This window comes from Triticum dicoccoides, chromosome 4B (assembly GCF_002162155.2).
Source record: "Triticum dicoccoides isolate Atlit2015 ecotype Zavitan chromosome 4B, WEW_v2.0, whole genome shotgun sequence".
Classification (NCBI taxonomy): Eukaryota; Viridiplantae; Streptophyta; class Magnoliopsida; order Poales; family Poaceae; genus Triticum; species Triticum dicoccoides.
The window spans coordinates 53,998,986-54,009,848 of NC_041387.1; positions in this window are offsets into that span (position 1 = coordinate 53,998,986).

The following is a 10,863-nucleotide window of genomic DNA, read 5'->3' on the forward strand; positions in this document are numbered from 1 at the left end:
AGCCTTATAAAAGGCTTGGAGGTAAGTTTTTAGGAGTTTTTAGAAGATGTGCCATAGTATAGATAGTAGCCCCTGATACACTGTCCGGTGAAAGAAAGAACCGGACAGGGGATCGAAATATCCTCTCATAGGAGACTCAACACATGACATATATTTCTTCCTTTATAAACAGGCGTCTGCGGCGACTACCGCCTCTCATATCGCGGAAGTGTCCGGACTGAAGCAGAGTCTGGAGCAGGCCAAAGAAGAACTTGGCCAGGTGAAGAAGAAGTTGGAGGACCATCAAGGTATGTCGAAGCCTTGTTTAATGTTTAGCACAATGAAGCGGGTGTGCCTAATGAAAATATGTATATTGCACGCTCTAGGGACGAATGCCGAAATTGAGGCGTTAAAGAAGGCTGTAGCCTTGGCTGAAAAGAAGGCCGCTGGGGAACAGGCCCTTCGCGAGAAGCACGAGGCCAGGGTTATTGAAGCTGAATGAGAGCTTCGGGAGGCCGTGCAGAAAAGCGAGACTTTGGAGCAGAGTCTGTCATTGAAAGAATCCGAACTCACCCAAGCTCTCCAAGCCGCAACTGATGCTCGGGAGGAAGCCCAATATGCTCTGAAGGACATTCAGGAGGCAATGAATATTGCGGCTGGTAAGGCCTTTTCCTATTTAGAGCATTTATTGATGTCGTAGCAGAAAAAATTCGAGGTGACCAATTGACTTCTGATCTCTCCAGGGGCGTTTGCGGATCTTCCGCGCAGCATATCTGATGCTGCTCAATTCTATCGAGCTGAGGAGAAGAAGACTGCGGAAAAGCTGTTCTGGTCATAGTACTTGGCGCCGAATTATCCGGTGCCATCCATCGATCAGCTGAAGCAGCTGGTCGAACTGCACCAGGCGGCCGAACTAGCCATAAAGGATCTGATTATCCGGCTATGGCCCGCCCAGCCTATTTCGAGCAGTTACTTTGGGATCGTGAAGCGAATTGCGAGTGCCTGTCCTCGGCTTGACACCATTAAGAGGTCGGTTTGTATAGAAGGTGCGCGAATGGCATTTGCCCGCGCGAAAGTGCACTGGGGAAAGATGGATGCTGAAAAGCTGATGACCGAGGGACCACCCGAGGGGAAGGAGCACCGCAAGCCTGAACTATATTACGATGGTGTCCTGAAAGGAGCCCGCCTTGTGGCGGAGAACTGTACCAAAGACATTGTATTTCCATGAAGGCAATCACGTTGTCCTTTGTAAGGTGGAACATAGTCACCTTTATTTATGTATTTGTCTATTATAAGAAAGTTTTTCCTCCTGTGCGGCCGTTTTATATGTTAGTCTTCAGAGTTGGCCAGTCGTCGGCTTCTGCCCCCATGTAGGAAATACGGGGGTGTTTGGGATACACCTGAACACTCTTTACCCCATTCTTGGGTCCATAAAGGAGGTGTTCAGCACAGCGAACCAGGCAATCAGACTATAGGGCTTTATCACTCTCACTTAGCCATAGGAATTCAAGTATGGTAGGCGCAGCCCCTGGTGTTCGGAAGACCGCACGAGGGACTCTAACAGCACCTGATCGATAGATCGATCTGTCGCACTCTGCATTTATAATGTCATTATGCGGAATAAATCCTTAAAGATTTTACAACCTCTCGAACAGCTGACCAGCTCTCGCCTTATCATGACAGTCAGTTTTCGGCTTTCTCTACTGAGGTGCTTGTCCGGAAGAACCGGGACACAATCGCAGTAGTTCTCCCAGCGCTACCTTAGCCGATATTGTGGAACGTAAGGTACCAAAACATGGGAGCCGGGAAAACCCTACTAATGACCCAAGACATGATTCAAAGCTGATGCATATAATGCTATAAGTTCGGGGTGTCGAGCGACAAAGAAGGTGGTCGGACTTTTTTGCCATGGTATGGGTACAGTGAAGCCCCTTGGCGTTTTAAGGCATAACACGATATTCAGATGCCTTTTATGACTAAAAATGTCAATGGTAGATGATAGCGGATACGTGTCATGTAACTCTACATGTTGTATTCAAGTAATACATTTATGCGTATGGGTACTGTTCATGTTGTAAAAAGGAAGTATGATGGCGTACCCTTTGTATGAATCCGAGGTATGTCCGGATTGTCTTCGGAGGAAATGTTCAAAGATTCCCCCTTTGCGCGTCCGGGTTGATTTCCTGGGGCCAGTACTATTATCCGCAAAAGAGATCCTGCAAGGAAAATGCTGAGAGACGTATGTGTACCGTGAAGCAGTTGGGCCGCAGGACGTGACCCTTCCCAACTTTATGCCGGGGTGTTTGACTGGCGTCTGGTCGAGCCGACCTAGCCTATCATGAAGTAGTTCAGACTCCTTTATTGGTGTCCTAGGGGTTTGTTGCTGAATCAAGGTTCGGCAGGGTGGCACAATTCACTGCTTTAGTGGTCGTATGCTTTTTGGCGCCGAAGTGGGGCTTGGCCGTGCCTGTAATTGTGACTATGTCACGTGGGCCTGGTATGGTACCACGTTGAATCTAGTCATCGTGGTTTTCCCCAGCAGTATGTAATAGTTACTGTATAAGGGGATAGTGTCGAAGACTGACTCTCTGGCATGGTGATCATTTGGTGATCCGGAGACAACCTCTGGGGTGGTGTTTATAGCGCTCACCGTGTTGGATTGAGTAGGAGTTTCTTTTGCTCTGTATTGCATTGCTTTGAGACCCCTTTATTGTTTTCGGTGTATGACCGGCCGGCTTGTTTGAAGACCCGACATTCTCTATTTGTATGATTAGCTGCCGATCCTGGTGTACCATGGATTTGGCATGGGCAATCGAGGATGCGGTCCAGGCCGGATGGGCCCGAATTGCTTCGCTGAAATGGCTTTTTCCGCCGACTGGACTGGGAGCCGCGGAATCCGACATTGACTGCCGTCTCATGGGTATCATCATTAGTCTTGGGACGCTTATGTTTGTTGCGTCGATGTTTATGGGTGCTATATCTGGCCTCTGATGTGCCAGGGGCGTTTTCTTTGTTGTTGTGAGCCAGCCAGCTATCTTTGCCCGCGCAAAAGTCGGTAGTGAGTGTTGTTAGGGCTGCCATGGACCTTGGATTCTGTTGGCCGAGGTGTCGGGCGAGCCACTCGTCTCGGATACTATGTTTGAAGGCTGTTATGGCTTCAGTGTCTGGACAGTCGGCGACTTGGTTCTTTTTTAGTAGGAATCGGGTCCAGAGTATCCTGGCTGACTCTCCGGGCTGTTGGATAATGTGACCTAAGTCGTCAGCATCCGGTGGTTACCTATAGGTACCTTGGAAGTTGTTGAGGAATGCGTCCTCGAGATTTTCCAAGCTGCCGATGGAGTTTGCCGGCATGCTATTCAACCATTGTCTAGCTGGTCCTTTAAGCTTAAGGGGGAGATACTTAATGGCATGTAGATCGTCACCGCGGGCCATGTGAATGTGGAGAAGAAAATCTTCGATCCATACCGCGGGGTCTAGTGTGCCATCGTATGTTTTGATGTTGACGGGTTTAAACTCTTCTGGGAATTCGTGATTCATTACTTCATCAGTGAAGCAGAGGGGGTGTGCGGCGCCTCGGTGCCGGGCTATGTCACGATGCAGTCCGACTAAATCTGGTCGGTTATGTTCGGCCCGGCCGGACTGATTATTAGTGTATTTGGCATGATGGTCATAGCCATGTGCTGTGGCGCGCCCCCATGATCCGTAGATTGATCTTGGTTGTCCTGTGTTGTTTTCCAATATATCTTGCAGGTCCTGCGTATTGCCCCGGGCCGTAGTGAACTGGCGTGGGGGTGCGGGCTGGTATTCGGTCTGATGCGCCGTTTTATCCCGGCCACAATGTGGTCGGTGAGCCTCGTCTTGTGCTGGTAGTGCAGGCTCTACGGTCTCTTTCTCTAGCTGAGGTAGCAACTTGTGTTTTGGGTAACCCTTGGTGGGGGGCTTGAGTCCGTATTCCTCGGCTGCGAGTACCTCAGTCCATCTATCTACGAGCAGATCTTGATCAGCTTGGAGCTGCTGCTACTTCTTTTTCAGGCTTCTTGCAGTGGCTATAAGCTGGCGCTTAAAGCGCTCCTGCTCTATGGGATCCTCAGGTACGCCAAATTCGTCGTCACCGAGGCTCACCTCATCTTCGGATGGAGGCATATAGTTGTCGTCCTCCAAGTATCCGTCCGTCGCCTGTTCATTTGGGCTGACCTGCCCAAATTCATCGTCACCGAGGCTCACCTCATCTTCGGATGGAGGCATATAGTTGTCGTCCTCCAAGTATCCGTCCGTCGCCTGTTCATTTGGGCTGACCTGCCCGTGTTCTTGTTCGGCCTGCTCGAAAGTAGGCTGATCAGGATTATATTCCTCTTCGGCGCCATCTGGATTGTTTCCTTCTCTAGTGTCGGTGTTGTTGTCGCAGGGCTTAGAGCGGCGCCGATGACGCCCATGCTTTGATTTCTTCCCTGAGGGGTTATCTTCTGTTGCCTCATCGCCATTGTTTTCTTTGGGGGTGTCCACCATATATATATCATATGAAGAGGTGGCAGTCCAGCGCCCTGTGGGCGGTGGTTCCTGTTCTTCTCCAGCATCGTTGTCTATACCGTCGATGTCTTCGGAGTCGAAGTTAAGCACGTCGGTCAAATCATCGACCGTGGCTATGAAGTGGGTGGTGGGTGGGTAACGAATTTCTTCGTCGCCTGCTTCCCACTCGAGCCAGACATAGTTCGGCCAGGACTCTCCTGCCAGAGAGAGAGACTTTAATGAATTTAGCACATCATCAAAGGGGGAGTGCTAAAAGATGTCCGCGACGGTGAACTCCATTACTGGAGCCCAATCGGGCTTGATGTGCCTGGGCACTCGCGGTTCGGAACCCACGTCCGGACACAGGTCCGGGGGTCCGGTGACGCAGATCCCCTTAACGGCGAAGTTTGTGTTCGGCTTTACCACCGAAGAGAATGTGGCCTTCGTGGCGGGGTCCATCCACCCATCCTCGGTCGGCGCGATCTGCCCCGGATTTAGGTCCAGAGCGGCTGCAGGGGTGATATCCGGAATACTGTCCGATAGCAGATTTAAGTCATGCTCGTCGTGACTGTTCGATACTCCCGATGCAGGCCCGAATCCGTCGAAGATCAAGTATCCGCGATATCGGCCGTGTAATTCAAGTTCCCAAACCTGACCTGATGGCCAGGGGCGTAGCTGTCGATCTGCTCCAGATGGCCAAGCGAGTTGGCCCGCAGTGCGAAGCCGCCAAACACGAAGATTTATCCGGGGAGAAAAGTCTCACCCTGGACTGCATTGTTGAAGGTTGGGGCAGCCATCGAGCCTTACAACGACGACACAGAGGAACTCTCAATGAAAGCACCAGTGTCGGTGTTAAAACCGGCGGATCTCGGATAGGGGGTCCCGAACTGTGCGTCTAAGGCTAATGGTAACAGGAGACTGGGGACACGATGTTTTACCCAGGTTCGGGCCCTCTCGATGGAGGTAATACCCTACTTCCTGCTTGATTGATCTTGATGATATGAGTATTACAAGAGTTGATCTACCACGAGATCGTAGAGGCTAAACCCTAGAAGCTAGCCTATGGTATGATTGTTGTTGTCCTATGGACTAAACCCTCCGGTTTATATAGACACCGGAGGGGGCTAGGGTTACACAGAGTCGGTTACAGAGGAGGAGATCTACATCCGAATCACCAAGTCTTGCCTTCCACGCAAAGGGGAGTCCCATCCGGACACGGGACGAAGTCTTCAATCTTGTATCTTCATAGTCCAATAGTCCGGCCAAAGTACATAGTCCGGCTGTCCGGATACCCCCTTATCCAGGAATCCCTCACCTAGCACGCCTGCAATCTACAAGTCGACCTCGAGGAGGCCGGCCACAACATCTTCATCACACCCCAGGCTAACATGGGGGCTGATACGTCCATTTTGCATCATGTTTTCCTACTGTTATTTATAATGTTTTTATGCATAATAATGTTTTTTGGAGTAATTCCAATGCCTTTTCTATCATAATATGCAAGGTTTACACAAAGAGGGAGAGTACCGATAGCTGGAATTCTGTCCTGAAAAAGCTACGTCAGGACACCTATTATGTACAACTCCAAATGAGCTGAAACTTCACGGGGATTTTTATGGAATAAATAAGAATTATTGGAGCAAATAGCCACCAGAGGGGGCCCACCAGGTGGGCACCACCCAGGGAGCCTAGGCGCGCCCTGGTGGGTTGTGCCCTCCTCGGCCCACCTCCGGTGCCCATCTTCTGGTATATAAGTCATTGTGACCTAGAAAAAATTAGGAGAGGACTTTCGGGACAAAGCATCGCCGTCCTGAGGCGAAACTTCGGCAGGAGCACTTTTTCCCTCTGGTGGAGCGATTCCACCAGGGGAACTTCCCTCCCGGAGGGGGAAATCATCATCATCGTCATCACCAACAACTCTTCCATCTTGGGGAGGGCAATCTCCATCAACATCTTCAACAGCACCAGCTCCTCTCAAACCCTAGTTCATCTCTTGTGTTCACTCTTTGTACCAGAACCTTAGATTGGCGCTTGTGGGTGACTAATAGTGTTGATTACATCTTTTTTTGACCTGATTACATCTTGTAGTTGATTACTATATGGTTTATTTGGTGGAAGATTATACGTTCAAATCCATTATGCTATTTAATACCCCTCTAATCATGAGCATGATTATCATTTGTGAGTAGTTACTTTGGTTCTTGAGGTCACGGGAGAAATCTTGTTGCAAGTAATCATGTGAACTTGATATGTGTTTGATATTTTGATGGTATGTATGTTGTGATTCCCTTAGTGGTGTCATGTGAACGTCGACTACATGACACTTCACCATACTTGGGACTAAGGGAATGCATAGTAGTTATTAGATGATGGGTTGCAAGAGTGACAGAAGCTTAAACCGTAGTTTATGCGCTCGTAAGGGACTGATTTGGATCCAAAAGTTTAATGCTATGGTTAGATTTATTCTTAATACTTTTCTCGTAGTTGTGGATGCTTGCGAGGGAGTTAATCATAAGTAGGAGGTTTGTTCAAGTAAGAACAGCACCTAAGCACCGGTCCTCCCACATATCAAATTATCAAAGTAGCGAACACGAATCAAACCAACATGATGAAAGTGACTAGATGAAATTCCCGTGTGCCCTCAAGAACTCTTTGCTTATCATAAGAGACTGTTTTGGCCTGTCCTTTGCCTCAAAAGGATTGGGCTACCTTGCTGCCCTTTTGTTACCATTACCATTACTTGCTCGTTACAAATTATCTTGCTATGGAACTACTCGTTACTTATAATTTCAGTGCTTGCAGAGAATACCTTGCTGAAAACCACTTGTCATTTCCTTTTTTCTCCTCGTTGGGTTTGACACTCTTAATTATCAAAAGGACTACGATTGATCCGCTATACTTGTGGGTCATCAAGGCTCTTTTCTCGCGCCATTTCCGGGGAGTGAAGCGCTCTTGGTAAGTGGAAACCGGTAAGGAAAAATTATTACTACGTGTTGGAATTTATTGTCACTTGTTACTATGGAGAACAATCCTTTGAGGGGTTTGCGTGGGGAATCTTCACCTCGACCAGAACCACAATTCGTTACTTATCAACCTATTGCACCTACTGAAAATATTAGTTCTGAAATTCCTTTGGGTATGATAGAACAACTGCTAGCTAATCCTTATGGAGGAGATGGAACCGAACATCCTGATATGCACTTGATATATGTTGATGAATTTTGTGGATTATTTAAGCTTGCAGGTTTACCCGTAGATGAAGCTAAGAAGAAGGTTTTCCCTTTATCTTTGAAGGGAAAACCATTGGTATGGTATAGGTTATGTGATGCCTGCTTGAACTACGTTGGCATTTCCCCAAAGAGGAAGGGATGATGCAGCACGACGACGTTAGGTATTTCCCTCGGTGATGAGACCAAGGTTATCCAATGATACGTCCATTTTGCATCATGTTTTCCTACTGTTATTCATGTTGTTTTATTGAATAATAATGCTTTTTGGAGTAATTCTAATGCCTTTTCTCTCATAATATGCAAGGTATACACAAAGGGGGAGAATTCTGGCAGATGGAAATCCGGACCTGAAAAAGCTACGTCAGGCTACCTATTCTACACAACTCCAAATGAGCTGAAACTTCACGAGGAATTTTTATGGAATATTTGAGGAATTTTGGAGCAAATAAGTACCAGAGGGGGGCCACCAGGTGGGCACAACCCACCTGGGCGCGTCAAGGAGCCCAGGCGCGCCCTGGTGGGTTGTGCTTACCCAGTCCCACCTCTGGTGCCCCTCTTCTAGTATATAAGTCATTTTTGACCTAAAAATAAGGGGATGACTTTCGGGACAAAGCGTCGCCGTCTCGAGGCGGAACCTGGGCAGGAGCACTTTTGCCCTCCGATGGAGCGATTCTGCAGGGGGAACTTCCCTCCCGGAGGGGGAAATCATCGTCATCATCATCACCAACAACTCCCATCTTGGGGAGGGCCTTCTTCATCAACATCTTCAACAGCACCAACTCCTCTCAAACCCTAGTTCATCCCTTGTATTCAATCTTTGTACTAGGACTATAGATTGGTGCTTGTGGGTGACTAGTAGTGTTGATTACATCTTGTAGTTGATTACTATATGGTTTATTTAGTGGAATATTATATGTTCAGATCCAGTATGCTATTTAATACCCCTCTAATCTTGAGCATGATTATCATTTATGAGTAGTTACTTTTGTTCTTGAGGTCATGGGAGAAATCATGTTGAAAGTAATCATGTGAACTTGATATGTGTTTGATACTTTGATGACATGTATGTTGTGATTCCCTTAGTGGTGTCATGTGAACGTCGACTACATGGCACTTCACCATATTTGGGCCTAAGGGAATGCATTGTGGAGTAGCTATTAGATGATGGGTTGCGAGAGTGACAGAAGCTTAAACCCCAGTTTATGCGCTATTCCCTAAGGGACCGATTGGATCCAAAAGTCTAATGTTATGGTTATAATTTATTCTTAATACATTCCTCATAGTTGCGGATGCTTGTGAGAGTGTTAATCATAAGTAGAGGTTTGTTCATGTAAGAACAACACCTAAGCACTGGTCCACCCACATACCAAATTATCAAAGTAGCGAACACAAATTAAGCCAACATGATGAAAGTGACTAGATGAAATTCCCGTGTACTCTCAAGAACACATTGCTTACCATAAGAGACCATTTTAGCCTGTCCTTTGCTCAAAAGGATTGGGCTACCTTGCTGCACTTTTGTTACTACTATCATTACTTGCTCGTTACAAATTATCTTGCTATCAAACTACTCCGCTACTTACAATTTTAGCACTTGCAAACATTACCTTGTTGAAAACCACTTGTCATTTCCTTATGCTCCTCGTTGGGTTCGACACTCTTACTTATCGAAAAGGCTACAATTAACCCCATATACTTGTGGGTCATCAAGGCTATTTTCTGGCGCCGTTGCCAGGGAGTGAAGCGCTTTTGGTAAGTGGAATTGGTAAGGAAACATTATTACTACATGCTGAAATTTATTATCACTTGGTACTATGGAAAACAATCCTTTGAAGGCTTTGTTCAGGGTATCTTCACCTCGACCAGAACCACAATTAGTTGCCCCTCAACCTACTACACCTACTAAAAATATTGAATATGAAATCCCTTCGGGTATGGTAGAACAACTGCTAGCTAATCCTTATGCAGGTGATGGAACCGAACATCCTGATATGCACTTGATATATGTGGATGAAATTTGTGGATTGTTTAAGCTTGCAGGTTTACCCGGAGATGAAGCTAAGAAGAAGGTTTTCCCTTTATCTTTGAAGGGAAAAGCATTGACATGGTATAGGTGAAGGAAATATACCCTAGAGTCAATAAAAAAGTTGTTATTTATATTTCCTTATACCATGATAAATGTTTATTATTCATGCAAGAATTGTATTAACCGGAAACTTAGTACATGTGTGAATACATAGACAAAACATCGTGTCCCTAGTATGCTTCTACTTGACTAGCTCGTTAATCAAAGATGGTTATGTTTCCTGACCATAGACATGTGTTGTCATTTGATGAATGGGATCACATCATTGGAGAATGATGTGATGTACAAGACCCATCTATTAGCTTAGCATAATGATCGTTAAGTTTTATTGCTACTGCTTTCTTCATGACTTATACATGTTCCTCTGACTATGAGATTATGCAACTCCCGAATACTGGAGGAACACTTTGTGTGCTACCAAATATTACAACGTAACTAGGTGATTATAAAGATGCTCTACAGGTGTCTCCAAAGGTGTTTGTTGGGTTGGCATAGATCGAGAGTAGGGTTTGTCACTCCGTGTATCGGAGAGGTATCTCTGGGCCCTCTCGGTAATGCTCATCACTATAAGCCTTGCAAGCAATGTGACTAATGATTTAGTTATGGGATGATGCATTACAGAACCAGTAAAGAGATTTGCCGGTAACGATATTGAACTAGGTATGAAGATATCAATGATCAAATCTCGGGCAAGTAACATACCGATGACAAAGGGAACAACGTATGTTGTTATGCGGTTTGATCGATAAAGATCTTCATAGAATATGTAGGAACCAATATGAGCATCCAGGTTCCGCTATTGGTTATTGATCGGAGATGTGTCGATCATGTCTACATAGTTCTCGAACCCGTAGGGTCCGCACGCTTAACATTCAATGACGATTTGTATTATGAGTTATGTGTTTTGGCGACAGAAGTTGTTCGAAGTCCCGGATGAGATCGCGAACATGATGAGGAGTCTCAAAATGGTCGAGAGGTAAAGATTGATATATTGGAAAGTGGTATTCGGACAACGGAAGGGTTCCTGAGTGTATAGGGTACATACCGCAGTATAGGAGGGGT